Source organism: Pelodiscus sinensis, chromosome 10, assembly GCF_052426305.1.
Source record: "Pelodiscus sinensis isolate ZL-2025 chromosome 10, ASM5242630v1, whole genome shotgun sequence".
Taxonomy (NCBI): Eukaryota; Metazoa; Chordata; order Testudines; family Trionychidae; genus Pelodiscus; species Pelodiscus sinensis.
The window spans coordinates 45477433-45493517 of NC_143061.1; the positions used below are offsets into that span (position 1 = coordinate 45477433).

The following is a 16085-nucleotide window of genomic DNA, read 5'->3' on the forward strand; positions in this document are numbered from 1 at the left end:
TCTGTTATCCCAATTAAATCATATTTCTTGGACTGGGCCAGGGCTTCCAGTTCTTCCTGTTTGTTACCCAGGTTTCTTGCATTGGTGTACTAACACCTCAGATAACCAGTTAATCTCCGTACCTTCTCCATTCAAATCAGGGGTCCTCCTTTGCTGCTCATTCCTCTTTGCATTTCTTCCCAGTATCCGACTTTCTTACTCCCCTCAGGGTTTTGGTCACTGTCCCCCAATGAACCTAGTTTAAAGCCCTCCTCACTAGGCTTGCAAGCCTGCCCGCGAAGATGCTCCTTCCTCTCTTCATTAGGTGGATCCCATCTCTTCCTAACAATCCTTGTGCCTGGAACAGAGTCCCATGGTCGAAGAAACCAAAGCCCTCTCTCCGACACCACCTGTGCAACCATGCATTTACTTCCTCAATTAAACGATCCCTGCTCAGTCCTTTCCCTTCAACAGGGAGGATGGACAAGAACACCACTTGAGCTCCGAATTCTTTGATCCTTCTTCCCAGTGCTACGTAATCTGTAGTAACCCGTTCAAGGTCATTCTTGGCCGTATTGTTAGTTCTCACATGGAGAACTCAGTTTGGGACAACCCATTACAGTGAACACTGGGTAGAGTGAATGGCGGCTCACAGCTGTGCTCACCCCCACCCAAGTGGACCATGCTGCCCGTGGGACTCCCTCCACTTTAGCTTCACCTGTGAGGGAGGCAGGTGACGCAGAAAAACCCTTTGTGGTGTGGCTGCTGCTTCATGCCCACGTTTTTTTCACATTGCACTCACTGACAGCATGGGCTGCAGCCAGGCCGAACTTATGGCTCCTCTCTTCAGCACTCCGAGAGAACTTGGATCGCTGCAGAGAGGAGCCATGAGTCTGGCCTGTCCGCAGCCCACACTGTCAGTGGGTTCAGTGTGGAAAAGCCATGGGCATGGAGTAACAGCCACACCACAAAGGGTTTTGTGTGTCACCTGCCTCCCTCACAGGGGAAGCTGAAGTGGAGGGAGTCCCACGGGCAGCATGGTCCACTCGGGTGGGGGTGAGCACAGCAGCGGGACGCACCAAGCTCCCTGCTTGCATGCTGGCGGTTTCCTCACTCCTACCCCTCTTTGCAGCAGGTAAAAGGCTCTGGCACCACCTCTCTCTATATAAAAAGTTTTTTCTGACGGACGACAGAATTTTCCTGCTGGGCAACAAAATGACATCATCATGTCAACAGCATCAACAGGCTCTCTCAAAGAAGCAAAAATGGCCAGAGAGAGGGGGGTTGGTGAGCGTAGTGAGCAGGAAGTTAAGTCCCCTAGTATAAGTAAACATATATTATTTTTTCTGAAAACAAACTTGGTTTCTGGTTTTTGTGCTTCATCACCAGCAGTAAATGATTCTTCAGTTGCATCTTAATATCTTCTCAGTTTCTTGAGGTCCACCACTTGTGGTCCTGATCCCAATGTATACCAAAGTCTCAGAGCACATGTGGTAGCTCTTGTGTCAATATTGAGAGGCATTGCTAATACTTCATTGTACAATGAAGTGAGTGCTGACAATTCTTAAACACACTGAAGTCTAATTCTTCTTCTAGATGCTTTCTTTTTATGCTGGAGGACTTGCTGTTCAATCCTGCATGATCTTACGCTTCACCACCTTTGGGGAGGTGGTTGAGAAGACAGAGTTTGACAATTCCACATGCATGTGGCTACCATCGCCCTGGCAGATTCCATTCTGAATTCCAGCATTCTATTGAGATGACACTTGTCATAGTTATGAATGATCTTTGGTTAATCTGAGGTTAACTGGCATTTATTCTCATGTTGGACCTCTCAGTAGCCTGTGAATCCATTAACCATGGATTGCTGCTTCAGTTGACTGAGTGATACTGATATTCTGCCAGGAACTACCCTCCAATGATTCCTTTTATACCTGGAAAACACACATCAGTGCACCCATCCATCCTTCCTGTATTTCTCTCCCTTTCATTCCTTCCATTTTCAGTATTTTTTTACCTTCCTTCTTTGTCCTCCTATTCCTAGACTTCTGTTACATCATCTCTTTGCCCGCTCATCCTATTTCCAAACTTATATTTTAAAAATAAAATTTTTTTTTTAAAAATGTGCAGTTGATATCACATTGCCACTAACCACTGATTACAGCTAGCATGCTCAATTCCTTTTCCTTCACTACCCTCTATTTGAGTTCCAGATTTGAAATTTAGATGCTACCAGCTATTTGATAAGCTCTTGGAGTTATGCACTGATGGTCTCAGATTTCTGGTGGACAGCAGCTCAAACACTCAGGGAGAGGCAATCTCTTAAGTTGTTTGAGCTAATTCCACTGAGAGTTTGAATGTGAGGATGGAGACCTTAAATTGAGCTGTCAAAATGACAAGCCAGCCGAGTGATTGTAGCAGCACAATGAGTTGCACATAGCAACCTGACCTGCTGAGCATTCTGTAACAGGTGAAGGTGTAAAAATGATGAGGAGTCCTATGGCACCTTATAGACTAACAGATTTATTGGAGCATAAGCTTTCGTGGGCAAAGACCCACTTCGTCAGATCCAAAAGGTGTAGCAGTCTGTTTGAATTTCCTCTGTCCTTTGCAAATACTGTAAATTCTCAACAATGATGTTTCATTAATGGTGTATTTTGCAGTGAATTTTGTAAATGTTAAATACCATGATATAGCAAAGTACTACTAACAACTTCTCGTTGCAGGCTCTGGGTTTGTTAGCCAAGCTGTACATCCGTTCCTGTCTGGCATCTGCATTTTCAGTCTGATGTCACTCAGTCCATTATTTGCCGTTACCTCCCCCTTCATTGTATTAGCTGTGAGAAACAAAGAGAAGCTTATCATAGGGACAAATAGTAGTACAAGGATAAGAAGAGATCAACATATAACAACTGTACAGTACACTTTCTAAATCAACATTTTGGTTTTAAAAAAATCAGTGCTCTACTGATTGCCAAGTTTCTTTTTATAACCATTACTATTTTAACAGTACACTCTGACACACATAACGGTCATGGACAGGACTGATATCATGTTGTTTTAAAACTGTCATATAGAGGGAAATAATTCAGTGTGATGTCTTTTGTTTATAGACTGTGCTATGTATTGAGATGGTGTTATAACCTCCTACCTATATCCAGCTACTTCTTTATCTTCTCACTTACAAACTGTTGCAATATTCCAAGTCTTGCAATATTTTTACCTTATATGCAGAATTTTTCTGTAGGTGGGATGAATATCCTCTCTTCACATATTGGAGTCACTAGGAGCTGTAATAACTATCAACACATAGTTTAGGAGCTTAAATGTGGGTTTAGCACCTAACTTTAGGGACTCACGTTTGGAAAATGGAGCCCAATATTGAAATAGCATTTAAACAAAGAACATAAATTTGGTCTGATGACTGTTTAATATTTTTTGTTATTGTTAACATCTTTTTAATTTGAATGACTAACATTTCTTTCTCCAAAACAATAGTCACCATTGTCCATCCATTAATTGTTATAGTTAACAATGTACATTCTTTGAAATATTTAGCGGATCTTCCAGCCAAACTAAGAAATAATAGAACTAACACTCCTGGCATTTAAGATAATGAGCATAACAATCTTTAGTAAAAGAAAAAGTTTTCAAACTTGTTCCCTTGTATAAATAAATAAGTTTAGTTCTTTTAAAAAAAATCCTTTGCAGAGCACCTTTGAAGGGGGAGAACTTTTTGGCTGTGTCTACACTGGGCCACTTATTCCGGAAAATCAGCCGCTTTTCCAGAATAAGCTGCGAGCTGTCTACACTGGCCCTTGAATTTCCGGAAAAGCAACGATGCTCTACTGTACAAAATCAGCCACTATTCCAGAAAAACTATTCTGCTCCCGCTAGGGCATAAGTCCTTATTCCGGAACATTGTTCCAGAAAAGGGCCAGCGTAGACAGCCCAGTAGTCTTTTCTGGAAAAAAGCCCCGATTGCGAAAATGGCAATCGGGGCTCTTTTCCGGAAAAGCGCATCTACATTGGCCACAGACGCTTTTCCGGAAATGCAGCCTACCAATGTAGATGCTCCTTTTCCAGAAAAACTGAAAACGGAATAGTATTCCGTTTTAAGCATTTCCGGAAATTCATGCCAGTGTAGACACAGCCTTTTTGTTTCACTTTCCTCTTTCATTCATTCACCCCTTGTCTTCAACAGTGTCCTATTTCTGCAGACTGATGTTTTTCTATAGGTGTTTCCTTTGTGCTGTTGTGTCTTGCATTCTGTTCTGTGAGTAGGAAAGAAACAATAGAAGCAAATAAAAAGTAGTGCTGGCCAACACAGAACATATTTAACAAGATGGGACATGAGTACACGAGGACAGAAGAGTAGCTAACACCCTTACTCAAAAGGGGAAATCATACCAGCACTATGAGAAAAGTAGTCATTTTAGGGGCTGTAAAATATGCTTATCTGAAGTCAATGCTCATAGCTGCCTGGTGCAGCTTTTCTTAATGGATCAACCTGAAAAAAAACTTAAATCCTAAATTCCTTTTCTACCTACATTATTATTAAGGATAAATAAACTCATTTTATCTAACTAACTAGCTCATACATGTAACTTATCTGTTTTCTTTTCTGTGTTGGACAGGCTGGGAAGAGGGAAAGGGTAGAGAAAATAAATGAAAATCTATGGGTAAAATAACAAAATCAAGGGAGGCAGTGACAGAAACTGAGAGGGAGAGGGAGTGAGTAGTATGGGGGGAAGGCGAATTGAACAAAAAATACATGGTCTAGAAATCACATTTACTTTAGGACACAACTTAGCTTAAGTTTTTACACGTGGTTCTCCTTTTCTTGTCCATGTATCATGTAGGCTCACAATCTCTTCTTTAGTAATAGAGAGGTAGCCATGTTAGTCTGATCTTTCAAAAACAAAAAGAAAAACTATGTAGCACTTTAAAGACTAACAAGATGGTTTAATAGGTGATGAGTTTTTGTGGGCCAGACCCACTTCCTCAGATTGGCCAATTCTCTTCCAGAATATGATCTGAGGAAGTGGATCTGGCCCACAAAAGCTCATCACCTATTAAACCATCTTGTTAGTCTTTAAAGTGCTACATAGCTTTTCCTTTTGTTTTTGCAATCTTTTCTTTAATACAGCTAAGGAAAAAATTAAAATATAGGGGAAAGATTTGCAAATTCAAACTAGTTTTGTACATCTCAGTTTGACAGATCCTAAAACCCAAAATTGTGTGGGATTGAGTACAGTATTCTATAACTATGGAATCTGACATTACTTTTCATATGTGAGGAATTCTAAAGTACTTTAGATGTATTACACTAGATAGCATACTGATAAAGGAGTGATGTGTGGCAAACAAAGCAGTCATTATACTCACAAAATTGTATTCTCTCAGTTTTGAATAGAACATTTTTTTCAGGAGAAAAAATATTCGCTGATGTTATCCACCACTCTTTTTTAAAAAAAATTAAAAAAAAAAAACAAAAACCAGGGACTGTGCATAGAAACCATCCCAAGCAGATTGTTTTTGTGATAGGGTGCTAGCAAGAAAATAGATAATATCTTGTTTGTTACTAACAATTGTGTTTTAGTTTTGCTTGATCCCAATTGTTTCCTAAGGATTTCCAACCTACTTATTTAGTTTTGGATTACTTCTCTCAGGACATTAGAGTGATTCCCCACCTCCAGTCTCTTTTTGCTTCCTATCAATTGTTTTGCAGCCTTTATTTTTTAAATGTTTTCCCCTCTTTTCTTCTAAGTGTATAGCCACAAAATTAAAACAGTCTTTCCTTCAAAGAGCTTATAGTCTAAGACCTCAATCACCTATGATCTCATGGGAGCACAGCCCCACTGAAACTGATTCACACATATAAAGTAAATATAATGGTAACTGCCTATCTAGCTGTTAGTGTTGTTTTACTGTAGTCTGACTTCTATAAATAACTGATGCTGCTCAACTATACAATATAATTATTAAGCTCAAAGGATCGCAGAGTAAAGAATCCAGAGTTCCTGGGTACCAATTCCCCTGCTCAGTCTATTAAATATTCATGAAAACCATCACCAGTTTGCACTTTATAAAGACTGCATTCGCACATGAGGAACAACCAACAATTTACAAAAGCCAGAAAGAATATACATTTTCTACACAATTTCCAGTGATATTCAAGGTACTAAAAAGTATTACTAATACCAACAAACAGCCCAAATATTGAGGTTTTAGAGCAAGATATTTGAGATTTAATATTTCAAATAATAATAAAATTAGAACAGAGTCAAGAGTCAAATATCCCTACTTCTCACACTATCTGGCTTCCACAAACAAATCTCCTTTGGTAAAGAAATACTAAAGAAACTAATTTGGATTGGTTTAAGTTGGATGAAGTTAGGATAGTGATCAAAAGTGGATGTATTAGCTGCAATAACTTGGCCTACAACCAGAAAATATTTGTATGATCAGGACTCTTATCTGATAATGAGTTTATTTTTATTTTAATTATTAACAGATATTGCATTTTTCCTATACAGAAACATCTCTATCATAGTCCTACAGTCTTAAAAATCATGATATTCAGAAAGAACTGTCACATTTTACCAATTATACTAAATAGTCCTAAAGGAACTGAACATAAACACTCACAGGAACTATTAATACATACAGGACTATGTAGCACTTTAAAGACTAACAAGATGGTTTATTAGATGATGAGCTTTCATGGGCCAGACCCACTTCCTCAGATCAAATAGTGGAGGGTCTGGCCCATGAAAGCTCATAATCTAATAAACCATCTTGTTAGTCTTTAAAGTGCTACATAGTCCTGTATTTTGTTTCAGCTACACCAGACTAACACGGCTACATTTCTATCACTATTAATACATACAAACAATGAAGAGTAAGGTGAGCAAAAATCTGGCATATAGTAAGCAAGCTCCACTTCTTGATATTTTGCCTAAATATTGCATCACCCACTGATCTCTCATGCAGTGTCTAGGTTAATCAGAGACAGTTGGGATTAAAGTTTCTCTTTAAAAATAAAATTGGAGTGGAACAAACAAAGCAAACTTTCCTCTATGATTTTCCAATCTTAACATGCATTGTTAGAGTATCTGAAAGTGAAATTGAATAGAAGCAAAAGTGAAATGTATGATTCTTTTTATTTTCAAAGGTGAAAACTTAAAAATGTGTTTGTGTGTGACAGAGATAGATTATAAGTGTTTTAATATGCCTTCCATAACTATTTTGCATTTTAAACATGAAAAAATTAATACAGTAAAACTTCATTTCTGCTGTTATTGACATCAATAGGAATTTTGAAATTGACCTCAGTTGGAGTGCCTAGGCTCACTATGTACAACATTTATTTTGTGCAAGTTATAGTTATACAGGAACAGCATAGAGATGTAAATGAGTAGTTCAATGAAGACTAAGCTTATTGGGCAGTCAAGTTGAGCACTCGACTGCTCGCTTTCCCCCCTTGCCGCCTCTGTATGTGACATGGGGAGGGGAGACTTAAGCTGGCTCCTCCCAGCACCAGCTCCTAAGCTGCCCTTCCCTGCTGCATCTATCAGAGGCATTGGGGGTAGGGGAGGTTGCTACAAAGCAGCCTCTGCCTATGGTGGGCCAAGGCTGCTCTGGCAGCAGCTCCTGTCTGTGGGAATCCCAGTGGGGAGCTGCCCTCCCCCGGTGCGGACAGGGGCTGCTGCCGGAAATGCCTCTGTATGTGGCAACTGGGGCTGGTCATGAACAAGGGCGCTGCTGGAGCAGCCCCTGCCTGTGGCCAGCTTGGGCTTCTGCGAACAGAGGCTACTAGACCCAGCTCAAGCCAAGACCAATCAGTCCTGGCTCCTGCCAGTCTGGAACTGCACAGCCACAGCATTTTAAATGTAGTAAGAGCCCAGAGGCTCTTACTACACTTAAAATGCAGAGCCACAGCAGTCTGGAGCCTAAACCAGCCAGTTCCAGGAAAGCTGTTAAAATTAAAACAAACTCATTTTTTGCATCACACAACCGAGCAGCCAAACTCCTAGTTCATTCCTCCATGGGTGGGCAACCAAGTCCCAGGCTGGGGATTCAGGGAGAACTGCTGTAACTGCTGGACAGCTTGCCATTTGGCACCCATTTTGGGGCAACCCTTATCCTCCACCTGCAGTGGACCCACGGTCTCACAGTCTGATCCTGGTATAAGTCTTCATATTGGGCTGCCTTCGTGAGGCTGCCCGCTCCTGCCCTAATGACTGAGTTTGCTGACGGGCCACGCAGGCTGGCTGCATTAGGGAACACTGCCATCTCTTCGTATTTTCTAGCGATGCAGGTGCTGTATATCCATAATGGTGTGGTTCTTTCGCTCACCTCTGCCGTTTCCCCCACACTCCTGCCTTGCCACACGCCTCAGCCTGGCCACGGTGCAAGCCACCTTGCCTGGGCCCCTCCACAGCCGCTTCCCTCCCTCCACTTCGCCTTGCGCTCCAGGGGCCTGAGCCACCCTCCGCGTCGCCAACCTGCGCTGTCAGCAGCAGCGGGAGGGAAGTCGAGCCCAACCCACAGAGCGAGAAGGGGCGGGGCGACACTTCATCAGGCCCCGGCTGATACTGAAAGTCACAATGGGATTGGCTGAGCTGGTGGAGGGTGGGAGGAGTTAAGGGAAGCTATTGCCTAGGTAACCTCCCTCCCTCTCACCTCAGCTGTAGGGTGTCTGCGCGCGCGCACTCTGGAGGCCTCGCGCTTTCATGTGAGTTGTTCGTAGGGGCTCCTGAGTCGCGGCCGCGCTGGCTGGAAGGCGGCGGCAGGAGGGCAGCGCTGGGTGCTCCTGCCTGTGCCGGGGCAGGTGAGTGACTGCGGGCGGAAAGGACTTTGTGATTGTCTGTGCGAGAGCGGCAGCGGCGCATGAGGGCCCCGCGCCCGGCCCCTCAGTCCGGGGATCGGGCTTGGGCTGCGGCTGGGGATGCCTGTCGGAGGGAAGCAGACCGGGCGCGGATCTAGCGCCGTGCGAAAGAGGGAAGTGGCTACAGCAGCGTCTCGCTGCCACACGGGGACGGATGTGGGGAGCGCGCGGGAAGTGCCCTCTCTGCCACTGGGGGAGAGCGGGAAGAGACCACCCCTCCGCCCCACTGGGAGTGATCCGCCCTCGCTGGTGGAGAGCGGAGTGAGTCCATCCCTCAGCCTCTGAGGGCGAGTGGGGGTGAAACCGCCCGTCTGGGGCCGACTCGTCACAAATGAAGCCTCCTTTCTCCTCCCCCCTCTTTTCGCAGGTCAAAGGCTGGTTTTCGATTCCTTCTCCAGCTGGTGCTCAGATCCCTTCTGCAGGGCAATGACTGCTCCTTTTTTGCCTGGGAGTGTGCAGGGGCGAGGAAAGGGGTATTTTTCAGCTTCTTAAAAAAATTGCAACACTGAAATTGCTCAACAGATCTCTGCCCTTTTCCTGGCACTGGAGAAATTTATCAATTGGGGTGAGAGGAGGTGGTATACAGGACTTTTCAGATGGCTTTGAATTATTCATTAAAATAGGAGGGAGAAGTTTGATCTGAGAGTGAGAAGGGGAAGAAACATATTTAGGAATAGTATTACTTAAAAGTTAATATCTGAAAGGTCTTTTGTAGTTTGTAGATCTACTTAAAACTTCACAAGTATTATTTAATTTTAAAGTTAGAGCCTGTGTTCTTTGTTGCAAAACATCAATATTTAAAAAAAACCAGAAAATAGCTGAGTATCCTTTTAGATACTGCATATGAAACAAACAAGTGGCATTCAGGCACCCCAAACTCTCTAAAATTAGTGGGGATGTTAGTGCCTCATCTACTCAATATTAGTAGTGCCTCATCTACTCAATATAACTATGCTATTAAAAAACTTACAACCCTGAGAGATTAAATTAAGTGGACCCAATCCTAGTGAAGATGCTTGCAGGTCTCTGAAAGAGTTGTCGTGTGTGTGTGTGTGTGTGTGTGTGTGTACACGTACGCATGCATACATCACAGTGATGTGAGGGGAAATACTTCCATCATTGTGGCAACATCTAAACTAAGTAGCATAGCTACAGCACCGCAGCTGTGCTGCTGTATGTAACATTTGTAGTGTAGACATACCCTTTGAAATGGGAGGGGAAATAGTGTTGTTCCTTTAAAATCTCTGAAACTTTGTGGACAACTTGAAATGCATGATGGTCTATTCAAAAGTTCCACTTTGATTTGTTGTTTATTTATATGGCCTAATATCTTTTATGCTTTAAAAAAGTCTTTGATGTAGCTTCTGCATATTTCTACTTTCTAGCTCTTTAGTGCTTTTGAGCTTCAGGCATCTTCAAGAAAAACAGTGCCTGTTGGGACCACTTGAGTGACCTGCTCTCCTCAGCATCAAATGTTTTGAGCCAAATGTATAAGTGCTCATTGCAGTCATCAGCTGCTGCAGTTCCTTCCATTTTTTGGTCTTTAGCATGCATTAGGTATCTTTTCTTCATTTTCAGAGAATTTTTTTTCCAACCAAGAATCACTTGTTGCTTCCCTCTAGGGTGGCATAGATTTAGAAAGTTGGTGGTAGTTTCTGTGGCATTTAGATTCTGGAACCGTCAGCAACTTGACTCCAGGATGGCAAGGGAGGAAAAACAGGCTTAATAATCTTTATTTCATACCCTTTTTTCTTCTGGAGTCAGATGTATGTTGTAATGGAATACACCTTAAGTTCACATCTATATATTGTATGCTGTTGTAATTATCTTTGTACAAGGTATGCCATGTGAGGTACCATTTGAAAACTTGTAACTTGGTGATCAGTAGTATCAAGGTAAAATGTGTGTAGCAGCTTAATGCATAAAGTTGCAAATTTACCCGGTATGATAGCCAATATCTAACATCCCTAATTTTTAATAATTGAATAGTCGAGTAACCGCATTAATTCTTATCAGTTACTCAACTACTGTATAATACCCAGGGGTGGGGCCAGCAGCCAGTGGAAGAAGTCACAGAGCTCTGTAATAAAGTGTACAGTGGAGTCATCAGGGATAGTATTTCTCATGGCCAGTAATCTGTCTTCATGTAGAATGTTGGTGTAAAGAGCTTCTACTTTCATGGTGACCAGAACAGTAATCTTCCTGAAAACACCAATGTTCTGTAGTTTCCTTGGGAGGTCGGTGGTGTGTTTGAAGATTGCTAAGACTGCTGGTAGCATAGGGTCTGAGGAGAGAGTCAATATAACCAGATAATCCTGCTGTAAGTGTGCCAGTGCTTGAGATGATGGGTTGTCCGGGTTTTCTAGGTTTGTGTATCTTGGGCAGTAGATAGAAAACTCCTGATTGAGGATTTGGAGGTGTGTTTGTATAGCTTTGGTCCTGAGTTGTAGCAGGAAGTTTCATAAGCAGATGGTTTAGGGTTTTTTTCGGTATGAGGGATCAGCGGAGAGGAGCCTATAGAATCTGGTATTAGTGAGTTGTCTGCAAGCCTTCTGTTCATGATGACTACAGTACCTCCTTTGTCAGCCTCTTCGACTATGCTGTTAGAATTGTTTTTAAGGCTGTGTATAGTATTGAGTTCTGCATGACTGAGGTTATATGTTGTTTGCTGACAATATCAGCCTGCACATGTTAATGGAAGCAATCAATGTAGAAGTCAAGTCTCTCGTTACAACTGTCAGGAGGGGTCAGAAATTGTTTAACATGTTCCCCAAGAAAATGGGTAGATGGTTCTGCTCTAATATTGGAGCATATCTAAGGATTCCAAAGAGGAAGAGTCCAAAGGAAAACTGCCATCTGAAAAAGAGTAGCTAGAAAGCATCTTGCATATGTGTACAGTGCTGATTTAGGTATATGAAATAGTCAGTTTCAAAGATTCAACAAACAGTAGTAAAAAGAGAGAAAGCTTACTTGTGGAGGTTTGCAATGTGTTTACTGCAGTCTTGGACCTCACTTTGTGGGATTAAGTACATAACTTTGAGGGAGTGTTGTGTATGGGATAAGCAATGAGTTCCTTCATGGTTTTACCTGCACGATTTGCTCTGATATTGCTTTAAAAAAGTGTGTAGGAGTCTTGTAGCAGGATTGAGCCATAATGTTGGTGGGGATTTTAATGCTTTTTGTGGGAAGGTGAAGTGTGATTCTCTTGGGCTGTGATCATATGGAGTTCTGCACTAGTAGTCAAATACATTACTATAAAAAACTTATTTTTGTAGTACACAGGATGTGGAGGGAATGGGAGTGAAGAAAAGAGGGATATTTGTTTATTTGCATATAAAATAGGGGTTCTGATGCTAAGCTTGTTAGGATGGGGTAGTTAGTGTTTATTGGAATATAAAGTAGTAAATTCCATGAATTCCAAGCCCTTTGAGCTAGGGAGAAGAATGGTTTGAGAGTTTTGAAAAGAATTCCAACCGACAGCTGAAGCATTAATCTTTTTCCTAACATACATACAAAGTTTAAATAACAACATTAATTATTAAAATATGGGAAAAAAAAAGATTTATCAACTTGAGAATTACAGCCAGAAATGTTCTTTGCATAAAAGAAAGACCCTCTTGATTACTTTTTTGGTATCTCCCTCTTTTTAACAAAACTCTGGAAATACTCCTTAGTTAAAACAACTATAATCTGTGTATTCATTCACAATTCTTATCCTAATAATAATCCTTTGCATTTCTATACTTCCCACAATTAATGGATCATAGAGTATTTCAGATACTCCATGATTAAGCTTTGCCCTGGAAGGTCATAGCCATTTTACAGACTGAGAAAATTAGATGTTCAGAAGTTTATTTTGAGTTATGCAATATCAACTAACGTATGATTTTTCAGACTTGTGGGTTCACCACATGTTTTTTAAGCTAACTTGCTTTTATACTGGCAATAATGGATAGTGTAATTGTGTTTTATGCCAAGGACGTGATGGATACAATGGCAATGTTTTAGTTTAGATAACTAGTACAATAACTGGAATATTTTTTGCTTTGACTAGGAGCTTTTACTAAGGACATGCCCTTTTAGGGAATGAAAATGTACTCTTTTATGAAGCACTACAAAAATTAACCCGAGAAAGAGAATCCTTTAACCTTGCATTTAAGCTGTTTGGATTTTTTTTAATGTTAGTGTATTAAATAGGAGTGTATTTTTGGTGCGAAGTTTATTCCATGAGTCTGTCTTCCTATTTTAGTTAACTGTTAGGTAAATTTCGTGAGAGAGTAGAGTTCCTGTCTTTGACTTTCCACTAGAACAAATAGTATAAAATATTTTAATAATGGTTTCTTGCATGTTTTGACACACAAAGCAAATTAAATGGTAGTTAAGGATGTGATAGCTGTTTAAACATGTACACTAACTGGTGATCTTGGGTTTATTGGTTAATCTTCATGGTTACTCCCGCCTCCCCTGCAGATGCTGCCTGTGTGTCAGAGGCAGCAGTGTGTGTAGGGCAGGGGGAAGCAGCAGATTGAATGGCAAGGAGATAGACCTACCTATGGAAGCCCAAGTCAGAACTGAGGTTCACTTGTCAAGCAACTTAGCCTTCTTATGTTGTTTGTTATGTTGACGAATAAGGATTTCTACTACAAGGGCAATTCATTTTAATCCTTTTTCAGAACAAGCATTTTGAAGCAAGAAAATAGCAGAGTAAGGTGTTTAAAGCAGAATTCAGATCTGGGTAGGTGTGCTGCAAGTTGACTTTAAAATAAACTAGTGTCCCTAAATGGAGAGTGCAGGAAGAGGGTTTTTTTTAATTCCTTTGTAGTTCACCTTTAAAATACAGACTGATTGTAACTTCTTTGGATTATAGGAGAGCCTGATTAAAGTAAAATGTTCAGTGAGATATATGCTGGTTGTAACCAGTTGCCCTTTTCTCCTTTCAGTGAAGCCTAGGGGGAAAAAAAGTCTAGCAGATGTTCTGAGAAAACTTTGTGCTCTCCACATAGAAAGACACTGAACCCCCCTAATGTGCATAGTAAGAATCTTCTCTTGGGTTGGAATGAGGTTTCCAAAACAACACTGAAGGTGAATGATCTGATTGTTTCTGCATTCACCACAATCTTAGAAACAGACTAACTTAAGAGAAACCTAGAATTTGTGAATGGCATGGAAGTGGGGTCACAGGTAACAGTGCCTGGAGCACCAGTATTCTTTATGCAGAAGTAACAAATTACTACTAGAAATCGCTTTTTATTTGATAAAAATGAGTAAGTTGTTGCTAAAGGTTCAATGGGAGCACATTAAAAAGTGCCAAAATCAAGTTCAGATCCTATGGGGGTACAGGATCAGACACAGGAAGATGTATAACTAGGGCTATAAAATCCTGGTTAATCAGTTACCTGGTTAAACATTAGGTCAATATAAAGTTTAACCAGTTAAATTACTAAAGCGGAATCCGGGCTGAGAACCACTCCCATCCACCTGCCCTCAGCCCTGCACTGTGACTGGTTTTGCCAGGTAGGTTTGCGAGATAGTTTCAACAAAAATACCATACACGCTTGATATTACATCACAGTCTACATTACATCTTATTTAGAAATACTGGACACTTATATTTTCTCATTTATATTTTCTCAATTTGTTTCCCGAACAGAAAGCTCAAATACAGGACTGTCCAGTTCAAAACCGGACACCTGGCAACCCTATTGCCAGCTCCCCGCCTCTGTGTGGGGGTTGGAGCCAGGAGCTGGTGGTAGCCCCCAGCCCGTGCCTGCAGTTAAGTTCAGGTTCCCCACAGGCAGAGGCTGATCAGGCATCTGGAGCAGAGCAGCCTCTGTCTGTGGGGAGCCTGGGCCTGCCATAGGCAAGGGCTTTTGTGGTGAGGATTGGGAGCTGGCACTTCAGGTATTGTTACCTGTGACCCCACTTCTATGCCATTTCACTTGTTAGTGTGTGCTCAGATTCTTCTTTCTCAATCACAGCAGTCAATCAGTGACCAGCTGCCCTTTTGTATTTCCCATCAATATCCAAAGCAATGCCTAACAATGATAGGATTAAGTATTGATGCTTCTGCTGAAGTATTAGCAGTGAAATAGTTGTTATTGGTATTAATTTGTACTTTAACAGAGATAAAACCATGCTGATGGATAGCAGTAGTTCATTTTTCTGAAGTGTTTCATGCTGTTAGATTCAGGTATACACAACTTCACCTTTAGCACACATTTGGAAAGTTATTTTAACAACCATAATGGTTACAGATTCTTTTTTTTACGTAAGGCTTGATTACTAAAGTGTAGTTAGTAGCAACTTCACAAAAAAGGGTAATTATAGTCATTTTAGTGATCAAATAATCAAACTATTTGATCTTGCTGTTCAACTCTTCTAATATGTGTTTATGAATATCAAATCTGCACAACAAAAATAAATTAGGGAACTAAATGTACAGTATGTTTGCTGAAACATGATGGGGAAGCGAAAATCACTGTTTGGAAAAAAATTAATAATCTATACTATCTAGAAGAGATTTCAGGGAACAGAAAGTAGGAATAGCTTCATTTTGAAAAAAAAAAAAGGTAGCAAGTAGTATAAAATATTTGCAGAACTACAGATGAAGTGAGTAGTCTGGGGCAGGCTCTCTGATGCAGCATTTAAAACCTAATCCAAAATTCACTGATCTAATAATATACAGAAACTCTTGATGACTGCTGTGGGCTTTGGATTGGGCCCCTATTGAAAGAACTGCAGTAAAGTCAACCTCCCCTTCAAAAGTCTGCAAAGTAGCAGTGATAAGAGATGTATTGGAGGTATATTGAGCAATAAGTATGTCCACATGACAAAAAAGTACTTCCTTTTAAAATGTGAAAAAAGGAACTACAAGAGGGAGCAATTCTTGCCTGACTTCAGTGTGTTATGGCTAGAAAAGTGACTGTTAAAATATTGGTTTGCCTCACATGTATTCAGTCATACATTTTGTTAGTTTTAGTGACAAATTTGAGGTTTTAAACTGTAGTGCCAATAAAGCTCTGAGAATGAGCAGGATTCTTCTCTGAATTAAGTCAAGCCCTAGCATTTGCTAGTGTTTCATTTGTAGCATCTTTATTGTTAGTGAACATAATTCCATATTTTCAAGTACAAAATACTGCATTCAGAAACAGAACAAATGTAATATTTTAAACCTTATAAGTCTAAGTCCTACTTCTTGATCAGCAAAATCTGA

The 16085-nt window shown here is 40.9% G+C and overlaps 1 protein-coding gene and 1 long non-coding RNA gene across 8 annotated transcripts in view; one reads left to right on the forward strand and one right to left on the reverse strand.

The window, feature by feature from the left end:
• Positions 1 to 2482: 2482 nt before the first annotated feature.
• On the reverse strand, positions 2483 to 8580 carry LOC112546107 (uncharacterized). Of its 2 annotated transcripts, XR_012906202.2 has the most exons (3): positions 8341 to 8580; positions 3203 to 3278; positions 2483 to 2816 (listed from the first exon to the last, which is right to left on the reverse strand). It is a non-coding gene; the product is annotated as an uncharacterized LOC112546107 (long non-coding RNA). The 2 variants fall into 2 exon arrangements; XR_012906201.2 differs by lacking the exon at positions 3203 to 3278.
• A 90-nt stretch (positions 8581 to 8670) lies between these two features.
• PIK3CB (phosphatidylinositol-4,5-bisphosphate 3-kinase catalytic subunit beta) overlaps positions 8671 to 16085 on the forward strand; it is a 225115-nt gene continuing 217700 nt past the window's right edge. For 3 of the 6 annotated variants that reach the window (XM_075937519.2, XM_075937524.2, XM_089780866.1), the window contains exon 1: positions 8671 to 8815. The gene's annotated coding sequence lies outside the window, so the exon portion shown is untranslated. Of the gene's footprint in view, positions 8816 to 9239; positions 9438 to 16085 lie in introns of all 6 variants that reach the window. The other 3 variants (XM_075937523.2, XM_075937522.2, XM_075937525.2) reach the window with 3 other exon arrangements.